This window comes from Struthio camelus, chromosome 1, assembly GCF_040807025.1.
Source record: "Struthio camelus isolate bStrCam1 chromosome 1, bStrCam1.hap1, whole genome shotgun sequence".
NCBI classification, from domain to species: domain Eukaryota; kingdom Metazoa; phylum Chordata; class Aves; order Struthioniformes; family Struthionidae; genus Struthio; species Struthio camelus.
In genome coordinates this window covers 74522944-74540003 of record NC_090942.1, presented here as the reverse complement: position 1 = coordinate 74540003, position 17060 = coordinate 74522944, and the positions used below count along the sequence as shown (strand labels likewise).

The following is a 17060-nucleotide window of genomic DNA, read 5'->3' as shown; positions in this document are numbered from 1 at the left end:
AAGAATGCCTTTTAGCACTCAGACTTGGTACCTGACTGCAGAAAATTAGCATAGTTAAATTCCCAGCCCCACTTACGCATCAAACACTGTCCTGCTTATTTACAAGAGAAGATATTTACAAGCCAGTTTTATATGCAGATGCATTTTTAGCACGATCAGACTTCCTACGTTTCCCACCAGCAGCCATCCCACTGTTACTTTAACTGGATTTTCCTGTGCTTGGAAGCTTAAATGTTTTGGCAGGCTTTACAAATAAATGTGCTGCTTTTGACCTCCAGGCATTATCCAAGTCCGCACCACCCATTTATCAGCCTTGAACGTAGTGTGAGTTTTATGGACATTTCCGCTGTCAATTCATGAAAGTTTCTAGTCTGCCCAGTTCTCCTTTCCGATCAAACGAGCACCTGTTAGTCTCAGAAGTAGGCAGCTCTGATTAACCATTCACACACCAACTGCAGCCCCAGTGATCTCCCGGGACAGCGTACCTTAGCATCTAATGTGCTAGTTACGATTTGGGTAGCCACACAAGGCTTGGAGTAGTGCTGAAAAGCTGAGAAAAACAGGTCTGCAGATGCAAAAGGCAGTGTGCTCGGGCAACCACCAGTCACCCTGTTTATACCTCAGAGAGGGCAGATAACATCTGTAGGATCTCTTAAGAGCTGGATGACTGTAGCAGACAGAGATTATAATATATCTGGTCAAAACAAGACTGATACTGTTTATTTTTAGCAAATACCATAGAGGAGCTTTGGAGCTAAAGACACTGCAGCAATATGTACAAAAATATATAGGTTTATGCAGCTTAGTGCACCAAGATGCATTTTATAGGATCTGGGCACTGGACTGGTCATTATACCTGAGAAGTCTGTGTATGTGTGTGTGTTACACTACAAGAAACTAGCCTGGCTGGCTTGATTAACATCTGCCCTGCTCCTTAGAAAAACAGCAGTTAACTTGGTTATTTCCTTGTCTAACCTCAGACGAGCAGATATTTTGAAAAAATATTTTAAATGTAAATGTAACACTTTCCTAATTTTCGTCATTAGAGCATTTTAGAAAGATCTCCTGGTACGCTCGACATAGGACAGGCTTATGGCCACAGCCCTCCCAAGTTTAGTTGGTGAGTCAATTGTATCATCCGCTCCAGATGAACAGGAGATTTAGCTCTGAGGAGAGGTCTCTGGACATACACAAGTGAAACATTTCAGTTTACTACATGGGATAATGTCTCTCTCTAGTGGCTAGGTACAGTCAGTATAACAGCCTGCTTTACTTGCTGTTTTTATGGCATTTTCTAGTTAAACAATCACTGTTGCCATAGTCAAACTCTGTGCCAAAGGTCCTAGGTTTTAGCACTTTAGTGAGCACATCATCGACGTGTCGCCCTGACTTCACTAAATCCAATTAGTGAATGTTCATTTCATAGGGATTCATAGATGTTTAATTTTATAGAAAAATTACTGCCTAGAAAAAGGTGGAAGTTGATGAAAATCTCCAAGGTTTGGAAATTTGTTTTTGACTAAGTATATCTCAACCGAACTCAAGCTTTTGGCACCAGGAGTCTCAGGACACTTCTGAATTCCCAAAGATATATAATGTTTAGACAGAGTGTGAGAACAAGCTTTTCTCTCAGCTCCTGACATTTTTCAACTTCTCATTCTCCTAAAAGTCAACAGAATGTTCAAGCGTGGGAAATTCTAATAAAAAAGGGTGCTATCGGAGTGTTAAGGGGCTGCTAACTAGATGTAGATTCTCTCTTTCTCTATGCTAGGTCACAAACAACAGTTTAGCTCAAGTGAATCGTGACTGAAGGACAGATTTTTAGAGGTAACTAGATGCAAAAAGATAACAGGCACCTAGGAGGGACTTCTGAAAATTCTCAGTTGCGCATACGGATAAAACCCCACTGAGTACACTGTTGAATATCCTGTTATATATACATCTAGTTTTCTTAAAACACAAACTGTCCTTTACCATTAGTGATATGCAATGCTTGATAGAAATAAGGTAGGGATTTCAGTGCAACCTTTGGTGGACAAAGTGTCCAGCCACCACCCAGGTAGCTGATACTGAGAGGGGACTTGTTGCAGCAGGGCACTAAGGGGAGATCTGCACTGCCGCTGTCAAAGCTATGTGGGTAATTTGGGGATTTCCATCACTATGGCTGCTTGTCTTACAATAAAAGTCAGTAAAGCTTTGAGACCAAAAATCTCATGATGTTTTTAAGCATGCCTATCCAGCACACAGCATAAGCTAAATGTAAATGCTCTGCAGATGCCAGAGCATCTTTCCGTAAAGCAGATGGCCAGCTGAGCCTGGTGATGGAGCTTTAAGACACTTGCAGAGCTCGTGATGGGGACACTCACTGCCCATAGGAGTCAGGCTGGGGATGGCAGCTGAGAATAAGCCATGTGTCTCCAGTCTTGAGCCCTTGCTCTTCCCAATGCAGTGCAACTTTGCTGCAGTGAACGGGAGAGACGGGAACTGCAGGACAGAAAGAATCGCTGGGTAAGGAGGGGAGATGGTCCAGTGCTAGCAAAAATCACTGCTCTTTCATGTGGCTAGGCGAGGAAGAAGGAAAACATGGGGCTGGGAAAGAGGAGGGAAAGTTCTTCCATCAAACTGTAAACAGAATAGTAGTTGGTGCTGGAGAAATAATATCTTAGTGTTTTCCCAAGGCTGCAAACAAATCAGTGGCAGAAAAACTAGATCTAAGATCTCTTTCCAGTTTTTCGGTCTTGTCCTGAATTTCCTAGACCATGCTATTTTTTTTTAATTTAAAGGAAATCAAAACATAATGCATAAACAAAAATAAAATAAAAAAGAGGACATCTTAATCTGAGATAAACTATGGTCCTCTTATTTGAAAGTTAACACACAGCTTGCTGCATCTTATAGGCTCTGGCACTGCACTATCTGGGACAAAAAAACATTTTGCCTAGTCCTAAGCCCAATAAAATGGCGAAGTTTGAACTGCCACAACTGGCTCAGACCTTCAGCCTACACCAGAGCCCTCTCTCACGCACAATTTGCTGCCCCATCGCACAAGCTGTGGGACGGGGGTGACAAGGGGAACCCAACACTGGAGGAAAACCAGGCTGTCCTCTCCAGGAGGGGGACACCAGATGCACCCAGGTGAGCATAGATGGCAGTGGTCCGACCAGGCTACCTGCCTGCCACTCATGGGTCCCACTCTTTGCAGGTGGGACCCCATTGAAGCTAATAGCATATTTCAGCAGGGAATAAGGCCTGTGAATTGCAGCTGTACATGAATATTGATAATAGCTGCCAAACACCCTTCTTTCTACCTCCCCTCCCAGGAGGCCTGAAGTGCTATCTCAGCAAGGATGGGACAGTGCTTCCAGGAAGGCAGGAAGGCAGGAAGGGAAAAATGTCACCTGTTTCTGCTGCCTTAGGGCTCAGCACTGCTTATACAAAAATCAGTGGCAAAGCTGTCACTTACTTTGGGCAAGGCAGGATCAGCCCATCATTTCCCTGTCAGACAACACACCCTTATAATTATGTATTCATACCATATTTTGGTAATGGTTCCTTACAGACTAATTAATGTGAATGTTTAAGTTGTCTAGTTTTAATATGCTAGCACTGCAGGAGAAGCTGCAGTCCTACAGGAGATAATATACATTTGCCATTGATGAGTACCTTAAATCTTCATGCATACAGAGAGATGCAAGCACATGAATCTAACTAAGCAAGATATAGACACTTTTGCTACAGGATATTTTTTATATAATTAAAAACTAGTGCTTCCGTAAGCAGCAGAAAAAAATATTTGTAGTTTCTAATAGACATTTCTCTGGTTGAGGTCTAATAATCTACAAACTCTGAAGCTTTTACTGCCTTCTAGAAGTTCAGATTCTCTGGTAACTAACACAGTGAATTGCCTCTGTGGCCTCTCCCTCATCACAGCACTACCAGGATCTCTTTCGTCTGTCCAGTCACCTATTTTCATAAAGATTACAGGGACTTAGCAACTTTGAGATAGCTGTCTTTCTACCAAACCTTGCTGATGGGCACAAAAGTTACAGAGAGAGGAAAGAAGGCTGGACAAATAGAGATCATCATTGGACAGAACCTATTTCCTTCGGAGTAGCTTTAAAAATGAAATAAAACGAAAATATCCCCTTTTCTTAAATAATATAACCAGCAAGAGCAATGGAAATGGAAGTCAGTGCTTATGATCTGACTCATGACCACGGGGGTCTCATCACTAACAGGAACTGACTCATTACATTTGTTAGAAATTGCCATCACGCTTTTCTGTCTGTTGGAGGAGAGCGTGGGAGCCTAAAAGAGCCTTACCTCAAGCATGGACCACGGTGGCCGTCTCAGGGTGCTGTGTTCTGAAAGGACTTGGCTCCAGTGGAGAAGCTGTATTTGGCTTTTTGCATGCTTAGTTTAAAATTGTCCCTTGTCTGGGACCATGTGAACTTAAGGCATATTGAAAGTCTTGTGGGTTACCATCAATAACTATATCAATTCAAAAACAGTTGTGACTATCCGAGTGGCTTGGCTTTTGGCTCGGTTGGCCAGAGCACTGACAGGACAGAGGTCCTCCTCTGCTTCCTGCCACAGAGGAAACAACAAATATATCTCAAGTTTCCTCCTCTCTGCTCTCTGAGGCGGAGCCTGCAACGCGTATCTGATGCACTGAGATATGTGATGAGCCATATATACGTGACACACAATGCTGGCACATGGCACTGGAGGCACCATCACAGCACACTGCAGCTAAAGAGCTTATCTTAGAGTGAGGTACCTCTGAGAGTGTGGTGTCACCAGGTGACATGCACCCTGACTATCAATCCCTGCCACCGCCTGTATCCTTCCATGGTGCCCTCTGCCCAGCAGGCTGGGTAGCAGGTCGCAGGACATCGAGCTGCCTGATCCAGCGCTCAGGATGCACACAATCAGTCTATCAGAGCAAAGAGATTGCAAAATGTTGGAGCCTGGAGGCAAGGACAGCATCGTTTCTGATCCCCCTTGCTTCTAGTACAGAAGTAAAGCTCAAGTCATATTTAGTCATTTTTTCTAGTCCATTTTACCATCTGCTCTTCTGTCCTTTGCAACAGCTGACAACAGTGCAAGGACATGAGAGATCCCATGTGATAGCTGTTTAAAAACAAACATGCACTACACTCTGTTGCCAAATATTTGCGTTACTGAAGCAGTCAGGAACCTCAGCCACAGCTGAGAATCCATTGTTTCAGATGCTGTAAGAGCTGAACAAAAAGATGGGGTCTAGTAACAAAAAAAGAAGCTAAATGTAGGTCCAAAGACAAAAGATTAGGGAGTAGAAGAACACAGTAAGACAGCATGTTTATAAGTATAAAAGAAGTCACCTAAGAACAATCAAGTGTTTTTATAGGCACTACCAAAAAGAACAGTTCTAAGTGGGGAGCTGGAGAAAGATAAAGAAGTGACTATATGGATGTTTAAGGGGTGCCCCTGGGGACTGAAGCGCTGAGGGGGCCAGAGGGGGAACATGGGAAAAGATGTGGGGACTTGTTTGAAGAATGGAAAGAAGGTGGCATCACGGGTTGATCAAAGCAGAAAGGCAACCGCTCTGCTTGTAGCTGGCTGGTAGCTATACTGAAACCAATGGAAATAATCAAATGCCTCCCTTATCTGACAGCGTGTAAAGTCAGTCAATGTCAAGAAGGTGGAAGTTCTGGTATTGCATTCAGTTCACCTAGTAGGGAGCGGGCAGTAACTTAGCAGCTGCAAGAGAAAGGGGAAGTGTCAAATAAAAGTGGAAAATTAACTGCTTTTCCCACCTCTAGAGGTAATCCTGGCAGATCAAAGCTGAAGCACAACAGAAGGCAGAGTGAGGAAATTTAAACTCCTTTATTACTTATCCTTTACTTCTGCAGCTGAGATCTGGGCTGCTGGCAGCGAATTCCCCCACAAACACTACTTCCCTTTGAAATGTGTGCCCCCAGATAATCTAAGGGGGTCTAGATCTACAGACATTCTTAAAAGGTCCATCTTTTGAAGGGATATCTTTAGAAGGGCTATGCTGCCTGAAAAATGAAAGCTAATATAGGAATAAATCTTTCTTTACCTTTTCGCTACGGTTACAGAAGAATGATCTTCTGCCTAACACATTAGGTTTTGTTCAATTTCTAGCTCTACCATCAGTTTCCCAGTACTTCAGGCAAAGGACAATCTTTGTTCATACAGTCCTTTAATGTGTGTGTGTGTGTGTGTATGTATGTATGTATGTGTATTTAAATGTGTGTATATGTGTACATACATACACACACACACACACATACATGTGTCTATATATATGTTTTATCTAGTTTATGCATTCCATATGTATGTACATATACATTCCTCTCACCCGTTGTCTTATCTGTGTAGGCCATAATTTCATAAGGATGAAATTCATAAGGATGACCTTATCACAGGGGTTTTTGAATTTAGTTTTCCCTGATATTGCCACTACAAATGACAGCAACTGCTCCTGGCTTTATGCTGTGATATGTATAAAGAGGCAGGTCTCAAAACCCACCTCACCTATAGCTATAACATAGAGCATTTGAGCTCTTTGAGCTATGTGCTGAGGAAGAGAGATTGCCTACTAACTCTGCCTCTCCTTTTTCCCTTAGCAGGGTCCACCTGCAGAGAATGGACCTACTCACCCCTCAACCCTTAGCTCCAAAGTTAGGTCTCATTAGCCTGACTAGAGGGGGGTCCTGGCCTGCAAACACAGAATTTGGAGCTGTTGTGGCTGCTACGTGACACAGCAGTACAACTGCCAGGCTATTTATCTTAGCCTGTCCAAGAACCTGTCTGCTGTCAGACAGGTAATTGTGCGAATGAGCAAGTGCCAGATTCCAAGTCTCAACCAAAATCTCCATATACGTAAAAGGAGTAGGGATTCTGCCTTTTTCCGTTCATTCTTGTGGTTTTTATGCATGACCAGCAGCAATAAACCTATGCGAGGTACCCATTTGGGATGGATAATTTAAAATCGGCCGTATAACTAAAGTCAAAAACTTTCAAAAGGCCTATGTGCATTTGAACAGTATCGTTAACGGTTACATGAGCAAGACTGTTTGAAAGCTATCAATCAGCTTCCCAGTGGCTTCAAGTAGAGGATGGAATCCACTTAAATGCAGCACTGAGTTTAGTAGCATTCATTTCAGAGATCTTCAAAGAGTGCACTCACAGGGAATAGATTTTCCACAATACAGTAGTATGTAAATTACAATTTTTTTACTCTTAGCAATCTCCTTAATTATAATATAGAAGGGACCAAATGGAAGAAAATTACAGCTTCAGGGAGAAGTTTTAGTGCCTTGGGAAAGACAGAAAGGAGGTGGCTCAAGCTTTACTTTCCTTCCATGGAGTGGCAGCTCTTCTTTGAGAAGGGGAGATCATGCAACAGGGCTCTGGCATATTAACCATAGCTGGTACACCTCTCTTGCCTCTTGCCTGCTTCTGTCTGCTGTAATTGTGATCTGAAATGAACACAGCTGAAAGACTAGAAAAGGAGACGTTTGTAACAGAGGACTGCTAGGGATGAACAAAACCCCCTCCAGCAGGTATCTACTAGTGTCTTCTTTGTCTTGTCTTGAAATTAAGGCCTAGATGGATAAGAATATCCTAAAATTTCAGAGGCAAAACTGTTTTTGGAAAGTTTTTCAGAATCACAAAACATTGATGGCACTACATATTTCAGCGGTCCAGTAGCTGAGAGATCAGAAAGTTCTTGCTGTTTTTTGGTAAGTGTCTGATGCAAAGTGACAGGTGAACATTGCTTTTCATATCAAAATAGGTCTAAATAGAACATTTTTTAAGGGCAACACAATTTAAATAGTAGCAAGGTAGGGAGTTTCTCACATCTGTTTTAGCTGTCTAGACTGGATTATAAGGCCCCAGATCCTCAGAAACATTTACGCTTTAACTTACATTGACATCTATGTAAAGATAGCGGTGTAAATACTTGTAAGTATGAACCCCAGTAACCAACTTGTACCTGCCCAATGATTCTTTTCTGGGCAACATGAAGGAAATTTAAAGATTTCATTCCAGCTCTCAAAACATATCACAAATACTCACTGCTACAAAGAACAGAAATCCTAAAGACTGAAACAAAATTCTTGTTCACGTTTAGGGACATACGTTTCTACTTTTCAGTGCATGGCATAAGCTTCATCTCTATTGCTTAAAAATTTTGTTTTCCTTTTTATGTGAAACAACAAATGTACTGTAATAGATTTTTGTATTCAAAATTGCTCTGTGGATTTTTTTTTTTGAAGTGGAATTGCTAACATATATAGTTATCAGTTAAGGTAAGCAAAGAAAAAGACAAAATCCTAGTCCTTAAAACCAACAAAACACATTTTTCAGTAGCATCAGAGCATCTGAGTAAAACTTCTGCTCTCTTTCCTCCCGTTACACTGCACCATTACCCATACCAGGATCACTATCTGAAGGATTGTTAGGCTGACACCTCACAGAAATGATAAGCCACTAAAGAAGAAAAAAAATCCAAACCCCATAACAGTCAAAAGATTAAATTCCCTTTTAAGGAACAAGGTAGAGTGAAGCTAATATTCAATTTCCATTCAGCTTGTACCTCTTTTACCTGACAAAGGATGTCTCTGTAAGTATCAGGTATACCCATCATATTTGTGTATCCACCTAACAAACTCTGAGAATCAAATCAAGTAAGAATTCTGAATGATACCAAAGTGTCTCACTAAATAATTCATTTTTATCTACAGATATGCATAAAGATGGGCTACCTTTTAGGTAAACGCTGAACTAAATACCTTAAAAGCTCATTATCCTAAGTTGTATAAATATTTTTCTTCTGATGTCCTTTTCTTCCTGGCAGGCAGTCTTATTTAAAACACTCTTTTGTTTCAGAGCTTAAAATCACCTGATTATAAATGTGTTTAGGTAAAATAATTCTAGGACACTGGATGAATTATATCCCTGAGAAGGCTGAATTTTTATTTCAGCCACAGTTGTGCCACATATACTGGCATTTTGCTCTCTCTCTCTTTATCCTATTTGCTAAAACCTATGTGTCCTCACAGGTCCACACAATTAACAAATAATTCCTCATCTAAAGGATATGAGAAATGAGGCGAGTAAAATTTGAGGGCTTCTTTCTTCCTGAAAACACTTGCAGGTATTATGTATATATACTTGAATGTATTCGGGTAGCTTTATTGAAGTGAGTTGGGTCATCTAGAAAGCATACGCTTAACAGCTTCCAAGATGAAACTTGTGTGAGGGCATAGAGGAAATCAGTGGCAGGATGGAGCATGGACTCCATTTTTCCTACTTTAGTCATCCTTGACATTTTCGGAAACACACTTTTGTTCTACGCAATGCCAATAATGACAGAGCCATTTTTCAGACATGCTATTTAATGGGCCAAAGTACTTGAAACACTGGGTATGGTGCCAGTGCCTTAATATCCATCCTCACTCTTAGGATAGGTATTACTGAAGAGTAGGTTCAAGAAAGGATGCCTCATTTTGGTAACATTTGTGGAATATCTGTAACTGGACAACTACATCTTTTTCTCCTAAATGACTTGAGTGCAATTAAATTGAAAATAAAAAAATGTTAAATGTGAAATTGTTTTACTGTTAATGAGCAGTAAAATATTATCACTTTTTTAAAGTGCAAGTCTGAATTGGGAGAAAAATATATTTGTAGAAAAGCAAATTTCAGATGTAAATGTCCACAGTAGTGCACTACAGGAGATGAATGCAACTCTTCTTTCTTTTACGATCTGAATTTCCATTCTCTTAGCTTCAAAGACACTGTTCTGTCATGAATACCTTCCCTCCCCTTGAGAGATATGCAGTCAAATCTCTGGATACAAGAATCAGTTCATTCTTTTTAATGCCTCTAAAAGTGCTAATTCTTCAGGTTCAGTGTAATTGTTAGCCTTCAGAAGGTTCCTTTAAGCTCTTGTCATGGACTGAATTGCTTGGAAAAATTGTGAACTGGTTCAGTGGTTCAGACAGAAGTAGACTCCCATGAGTACTCTGCTAGTTCTTTTTTTCAAGCTCCAGTTTTGAGAGCTGTTGACAAACACTTTGGAAAATATTCTATCCTGCAATCCATCCCGTGAATTCCCATTCTTCTACTGAACATGTGGGGCTTTGAATAAAAGTAATTGCATCCTGGAGGACAGAACCACATTTCTAGCATGCACCGCTGACCTTCAAATCATGTAGCACTTATTGTGTCATTCATATGTAATTCTTTTACATACAGTTATGGAAAATTGCTGCTTATAGTACATTTCATGTTATTCTCCTACTGACCTTGCCCATGGAGAAGAAATGTTATGCAACCTTTGTACCAAAGCTTGCGTGTTTAAAATAAGCATACAAATGGTCCACGGAGATCTAAGTGGAATTTTACCTCATTCCTTGCATCTAAGCACAAGCCTTAGGCAGCTCTGACAACAGGATACAATTTAGCCACGTTCATATGGTTGATGGCAAGGCCCAGTGTGCCCTTTAAATGCTTGTCACTTGAGACTAACACGTTCATTCAAAATACACTGGGGATCTCTACTGCGTGGGGTTTTCACATATCACAGTGTCTTCTCTTTCACTCTATTCACCATCAAAAAGCCAAACCCTGTAACAGTCTCTGCATGTTCAATTTAGAAATTATTTGACTACTACTTCATGCTACATTCACGCACTCCTAAAGCAACCCTCTTCGGCTTTGGCCCTCCTAAAACAAAACAACATATTACTCTTCCCATAGGGTTAGAAGCTGAGAGAAAATAGGCCTGGAGAAATATGTATGAATATACGCAAAGCAAAATCTAGTCCATCCACTTACCCCAAGAGAAGATCTTCTGTATGAAAAGGATGAGTAAGTTTGATTTTTCTAACACCTTGAATACACAGGAAAGTTGTATCTCTTCGGCTGCTCTAGTATGGGAGGAGGAACAGGTGCTAGCAGAAGCATCTTTATATACTGCTAGTGTTGAGTTAGAAGAAAGATGGAGAGGGCAACAGACTTTTATTTGGAAAAGGCATAAAAACTAAAAGAGACATGGAGTGAAGTAGTGGAAAGAATGGAGGCCACTATCACCACCAACTCCTTAGGCACACAGATATGCAGGAACAGCAAGGGAACCATATGGCTTAAGGGTTTCCCTGAGGAGTGATATAGCAAATGCTGGAAGCAGGGCACTGACGAGTACCCTGAGGAGATAAAGAATGCTAACGTTTTCATCACATAAGAAGAAGTTGTGACAAAACAGAGGGAACTATCCTTATGTCTTTTCCTATCTCTCCCTGCTCATTTACACTATTGAACTTAGACTCAGTCTATTTCATGTACAAAGGTCCCACTATTCTAAAAAGCAGTGAAACGGATAGAGATGTGATTTCTAACATGCCAGGCATCCCCACGCGCAACAATGGCAGTGGTGCAGAAATGCCCAGCGGGTGCTACATCTACTTGCAGTGCCCTGTAGAGAGGCCAACGAAACCCTGCACTGCTCTAAGCCCACGTCGCTGGACTAGGTCTGCGTGCCACCCTCTGTCCTTCCCTGCGCGCTGCTGTGGGGTGCAGGCAAGGCCTTCCCCACAGCACACACGGCATCGCCAACCGAGTCTCCTTGGTTTTTGTTAACAAGCTCTCTCAATTCATTTGCCCAGGCTCAAAGGTCTGGGATCACTCACTTTTTATTTTCTATCCTTTCTACTGTCAGATCTTGTGGGTGCATCTGGGCATGATTGTTAATAAATTTAAACGTGACGTGTTTTGCGCTGTCTTCTGACAGTACAAAATGCGTTTGCTCAGCACTTAGAGAAGTACGTCTTTAGCCTTAGCAAAGGCTCCCTGGTGGCACCGCGACACTTAGCAAGCAACTTTATGAACTTGCACTTTTGATTTTTAAAGATGAACAGGTGCAACTCAAAATTTCCCCTACCTCATTCCACTCACAAGTCCTCACATTTAACTCTATGCTACTATATATTCTCAACATATTTATTCTCCATACCAGTATTTTTCCTCCCAAGGGACACAGACCTAAAAATATGGACATTTTCCTAACAAGCTCAGCTGTTTTTTATACTCATAAATTTAAGCATGAATGTCTACTGATATCTTACCTAATTATTTTACTTATATCATCAATTCCATGCCATAAATATGGAAAAACAGTCATTGCCAAAGAGAAAAAATAAAAGTAATATATTGATACTCAAGTTTTATTTTATGATGCCTTTGTGAATAGGCTTATATTTTCTAAGTCTTGATATAAAGTGGCATCTTTTTGGAAATATGAACACTTTTTAAGGAAGGTAAATGCCAGCATCTAAAAACACGTTTACTGAACTTTCAATTAAAAATTGAAAGTCTGCAGAAAGGAAAGAAAATATTTGATTATGAATACATTGCGCATGGATTTGAAAACAGTGAAAGTATAAAACAATTTGTTAGAAATTTTTCTGTATTTCTGAATTTTTCAAGTGCTACTTGCCTTTTGATATTCTCCTAATGTTCACAGAAAAGCTAGCTGCGCTGGTCACTTGTAGGATGTATGGTGCGAGTCACATGGATTTCCTTTTGGATGAGCATGTGTGCAAGACTGGGATGAGTCTGCCTCCACTGTCTCTACAACTCCCCCGTAGGTACAGGCAGGCTGCTGTTAGGTCCCCCAAAGCCATTGCTACTCCAGTTTGAGCCAGCCCAGCTCCCACAGCCTTTCCTCACAGGGCAGGTGCTCCAGCCCCACTGTCTGAGTGGCCTTCTGCTGATTCCCATTCGGTGGTATCCAAAACTCAACACCGCACTCCAGCTGCAGTCTCGCAAATACCAAATAGAGGGGAATAATCACTTCCTTTGACCTGCTGGCTGCAGTCTTGCTAATGCAGCCCACAATGCAGTTAACTGTGTTGTCGCCTGATTCATTTTGTTTTCTTATTGGCCTGGGAAGTGCGTGAGGTCAATGTGATCAGATACAAGGTTTATGGAGGCAAAGAAGGGAAAAAATGTTTTTACGGCAGACTATGAGCAGTATATCTCTTCCAGCAAATTTACCGCTATGCAAGACTTTGAGGTTAAAAGAGGAAGAAAGAGGAAATGATATAAACAGGAAAAATAAAGGCAAGGACCAAAAAGAACTTGCAGGACAAATGCACAAAAAGCCTTACAGACAACAGCCTCTTGTTCCCAAATACATCTGGACAGGGATCTGAATACTTCCAGAGATGTTTAAGAGCTGCAGATTTTGGGTCTGCAAAAATACAAAAAATTACCATGGATTCTAGTGAAGCAGGTTTTTAGTTTCCTTGCTGGCTTGCTTTTTAAAGGTTTCTTTCCTCCAAATAACATAAATAAGACCTGTCCACAATGATGGGTTTATTAGCTCAAGCAATGAATACAAACAATTCATTTCCTACGCTCTGCATCAAGTGTACAGTAAGTCAGACATACTCTGGCCATGCACGTTAGTTAGTTGTCCAGGATAACTAATTGCCCAGCAACCCTAGCTGCTGGATGTTTGGAAAACTGGTGTATCACTGTCCAAAGTAGTAGTCTCTTTCTTAAATCAGGAGAACAAGAAAGACAGCTTTTACTTAGAAGATAGAATAAAACTGGTCCTCCAGCTAAGAGAATGAGCTTAAAAAATACATCTAGGAATAGTGAGATAATATTCTGCAAACAAACGTAGGCCAAAATTAGAGAAAGTAAGAGTAAATGAATGTATGTTAGATCTCCTTACCAGAAATGGAGATTAGTTCAAAGTGCTACTATAGCTGCATGCGTCTTGCAAAACTAAAAACTGAAATGGAAAATACATATACTATAACATATATAAATCTGTTCCTGGCTGTTACTTTTTGAACTCAATATGGTTGAGCTACACAGATAGGCATTCAGTAAAGCAACAGCCTACACAACCGTGTCTATACACATGTCAAGGTTTCCATAGGATAAAAAGATATGGGAATGTTGCTGTAATTCGTATCACCTTAAGAGCTTCCACTGCCTCAAATTCATCAGACGTCTTCCTTGCAATATGCAATTTGCATACTTGAATCTTTTTTCAAGATTTTGCTCTTGCTCTTAGTTTTTTATCTCTGAGTATAGGCTCGGCATATTCGGGAGGCTACCTGAAGCTCCAGGATAAAGGCCAAAATCAGTAACTTTATTCCTTGGGCAGAAGCGGACTCTGACCTTAAAGCAATAAAGTGCTCACTGGTCTTTCTCTTGGGCCCATTAAGGACATCAAGTCATTCGCCGTAGGATCTCCATCCTTAGATATTTCAAAATAAGGCCCTGAAACCCCGATCAAGCTGGCCTTCCTTTGAGCAGGATGTTGGACTAGATGATCTCCAGAGGTCCCTTCTAACCTGAATTACTCTGATTCTCTGACTCTAATCTGTCTCAAGAAAGACTATCCAAATTGGCACCCCACCCCACGAGCATGAAACAGCTTATACATCCTATGCATGGCTTCTTTCTGTGTTAACTAGTACATGGCATATGAATGACAGCATATGAACTATGACATCTCTGGAAATTACGCGATACTTGTCACAACATTATTACTGACACTTCAAAGCCTTTGCATCTGTACGCATAGAAACATACTCCCATGTTCCTCTAAGATTTTATCTTTGTTCAGAATTTAATCTTGGAGTAAATTGGGACATAGGAACAAGACAGTGGAGATTCTCTTTCCAGATGATTGCAGATGAAGACGACTCTACTTCAGATAACTGTAGGATGTCTGCACAAAGTGGATGAGCAAGAGAGGTAGTCATAGTAGCATATTCAGAGACTAGTTATTTTAACCTAAGTCAAACTAAAGAAGAGTTGCAAACAGCCATTGGATTTCTGGAACATGAGGAAAGGTCCTACACCTTATCATATATGTTAAATTCCTTCATGCACATGGAAAATAAAAGTCAGTTCTGCTTCAATCAAATCAATTTTACTTTTACAAGTACAAGGAGGCAGTGCATGAGAAAGGATTGTTTGGTGAAAAAACTCTTCAATACCTGTTATTGACTAACAGCAGGTGTCTTGATGCTAGCTTTTGAAACAGATATCCTATTGTTATTTCCGTTTACTTTAATGATGACATTTTACTTTTAAGCCTCTGTGTTTAGTCTCAGGTGCTGAATGTTCAGTACCTCCCCAGCATTTCATTCTCTGTGATTTCTTGTGGGTCCTTGTGGTAACAAGGCAATATTTACTGCAAATAGAGGAAAAAGCCACAGGCCTAGCTTGCTAAATACACCACCTACAACAAATGCGGTATCCTTAAATGTAACAACCTTGATTTGCAACTCATGTGTGTCTTGGATTCTGTAGGCCTGGCTGGCTATAAATTATACCCATCCTTATTTGAATAGGTGTTCTTGTTCTGTGTAGGAGAAAGACAGACATTGCCACATAGGATGTACCATACTGAGCATTACAAGCTTATTTGACAGATTAGACCACAGCAGATGAAGTGGTTTATCCACAGCTAATAAACTGTCAATAAACAGCCCAAGCTCTTGACTTTCAAGGGTATATTTCCATGATCTTCTCTGTCTCTACTGAACTGCAGGGTACATGCACCACAGGCAGAAGCATCCACGCATGCTGTGGCACAAGATGTCCTTTAGGCTTGTGGGTCACCAAATAACGTACGCAAATTTTCTCTCCTAGTCCCTCTTATCCCAGGATGCTTGGCAGCCCTGACAGCTGCTTCTGCTTTGCCTGGAGTGTGGCAGGGATGTGACACACTCTGGTTCTGCTGGTACTACAAATAGCAGATTCCTGACAGGAAAATTGAGTTACATTATCTGTAATTACAGCCTCTGGAATTCCATGCCAGGCAAATGAGCTCTCGATGAGAGAGGCTGCTGTTGCATGTAAGGGATCTGTTTCCCAGTAACCCAAATAGGAATCAGACATCACACAGTTTCTTGTCAGACCTCATAAACAAGTAAATACCTAATCTGAGTCAAGACCAGTAAGGTGTTCCATGTATCACGGCTCTCCTTTGTTGGCTGGCTCAGAATTTATTGCAGAAACTTGTGATTGTGACCCCTTGTATTACATTGCTTCTATATGTCTACATAGAAAGCTTTGCATAAGCCTCCAGCGGCACCAGTAGGGTTCTTGTGTTTGCTTTGAAATACATCAAACTATGCATCTTCAAGTATTTTGATGCTTCCTACAGAGTGCTGTTGCACTATCCACTCTCCACTACTGGTATCATCGCATATGTTTACCCTTCCTGCATGTGTAGATATGCCATTTTATACGTTTGAAGGCCAGGAATTCCACACTAGGATAAATCTGCCACAGAGGAAACCTGATCTGTTGATCTACTAGAGATCCTGAAAGAGCTCTTCTCAACACGTGCTAGCAATCTCAAACAAGTCACTGTCTTCTCCTTTGTGGGTACTACAGACCATGACAAGTTCCTACTTTCTGGTATCTCAGAATCTGCAATACAAAGACACTGACAGCATGCAGAGAGTTTGAAATCTTTAAAAGCTGCATACAATATCATCCGAGAAGTCAAAACCAGTGCCTGGAACACTGTTATATAGGTTTTTCATTTCAGCACAGTTTTACTGCCTTGTAGAAAATATCCCGAAGTTAACTGCTGTAAGTGAATTGTTCTGTTGTAACACTGCTGGCGTTAGCAGCACAGTGAATGTTTACAGCTCATTTGTTGCTATTTCAAAATGGCTTTGTGCTTCAGACTTTGGAGTCCAAATACCACCTAGATTTGTCAGTCGGTGAAGGTGCTTGGAGACTTTGAAGAGAGAAACCCTACTTCAGCTAGTCACTGAAGTCACCTACATATGCTGCTAAACCAAGCCTTGACAAAGTTTGTGGACAGGAGAGATTTGTTAGGTCCAGGATGAATGAACAATAAATATAGATTTCAGCTTGGCAAATACAAAATTGTTTGAACCTTCCCAGAATCTGGACAAGACTTCTATGTGCCATTTTAAGTATCAAACTGCCAGCAAATACAAGGATGGGAATTTGGATTTTTTTTCTCTGTTTAT

At 40.9% G+C, this 17060-nt stretch overlaps 1 protein-coding gene across 5 annotated transcripts in view; it reads right to left on the bottom strand.

Moving 5' to 3' along the window:
• Positions 1-17060, bottom strand: part of SOX5 (SRY-box transcription factor 5) — a 724053-nt gene that overhangs the window by 670701 nt on the left and 36292 nt on the right. The gene's annotated exons all lie outside the window — the stretch shown is intronic.